Source organism: Etheostoma cragini, chromosome 8 (assembly GCF_013103735.1).
Source record: "Etheostoma cragini isolate CJK2018 chromosome 8, CSU_Ecrag_1.0, whole genome shotgun sequence".
Classification (NCBI taxonomy): domain Eukaryota; kingdom Metazoa; phylum Chordata; class Actinopteri; order Perciformes; family Percidae; genus Etheostoma; species Etheostoma cragini.
The window spans coordinates 2,486,926-2,488,389 of record NC_048414.1 but is presented as its reverse complement, the minus strand read 5'-3'; positions in this window follow the sequence as shown (position 1 = coordinate 2,488,389).

Below are 1,464 nucleotides of genomic sequence, written 5' to 3'. Positions count from 1 at the left end.
ACCAAAACGTTGATAAATGGATTTTTATTTAAAATTCTGACTCAGAACAAAAAGAAGACAACACAACACAAGCGTTATTAGTTTTAATGTAATAACTAAATGAATAAAGACACAGTAGAGTCATCCCTGAGTTTATGTGTTCAAGACTTTTATTTTGAAGTTTGGCCCGTGACCTTCTCAGGGTCAGGTCACACAGGCGGCGGTCGTCCTCTCCTCCCTCGAGAGGTGGAGCGCAGAGATGGATGAATCCCTCAGGAAGCTCGTCTCCGGCCCGTGACGGATGCTTCTGCTGCTCAGGAGCGAGGCGTCTCGGTGGCGAGGAGGAGTCCGAGGGTGTAGGTAAGGGTTATTTATAGTAACCAAACGATGTGCCCTCGGCTCGGCCCTGTCTATGACACACGATGCCAGCCTCTCCCGCTGTGTCCACTCAGGTGATGTCATCTAAAAATGGACGACGGGCCGAGTGGCGGAGCAGCTGTCCCGGCAGAGCACCGGCCGACCCAGCGACGTAAACTCAGCCCGGCACGAAGAGAACACCAGACCGTCAAACAGAAGGTCAAAAGGTCACAGCACATCAATGAAGTTCAGCCGCAGTATTCACACACATCCAAAAGTTTAAAAAAAAAAACAGGAATTCACAAAACATCCCAGTAGCTTTAAAATCTATGAAAAGGTAGCAGAAGGAAGTCCTTGTACATCATATGGGTTTCTCCAGTTCATTATAAATGCAGCTATAGTTATAATTTACACTCTTTATTACAATTTACACTCTGTTGTTACACACAGGCCTGAAATACACACATACTCAGGTCCTCTACATGCACCAATGGCTGCAACTGCTGAACAGGCGCCCTGAGCGGTTAGGGGGGGGGTTCGGTGCCTTGCTCAAGAGCGTGCCCAGGAGGTGAACTAGCATCTCTCCAGCTACCAGTCCACACTCCATGCATTGGTCTGTACAGGGACTTGAACCTGCGACCCTCTGGTTCCCAACCCAACTCCCTGGAAAATAGAATAGTTACTGCTCAGATGACTGGATCTTCCACGTCCAGTGGAAACCACGTATCTCCAGATGTGTCGATGATGATCTGAAGGATGAAGTCTTGACGTGTTACAGGAAAATTCCCGTTTTTTAGCTAAATACAATCTTTTAAAAGCCTCTCGGATCAGCCGGAAAATACATCGTCACAAAGTTGAAAACAGGGCGGTTTTTCTGACACCATGATAACTTTTTGGATATACGTGGTTCTCACAGGACTACAACCCTACAAACACAGGATGATCTCACAGGACAGCGACGCCACCAACATTATCTCAGAATGGGATGCATCGCTGTAGATAATGGAAGTGAAATGAACATGTCTCCGAAGCACACTGAAGGCGGGTCTGGCTGCTCTACGTAGCAGTCGCTGATGGGACAACTCAGATTGGACAGATGGTCCAGTAGCTGTCTGGGTTTACCCCGCA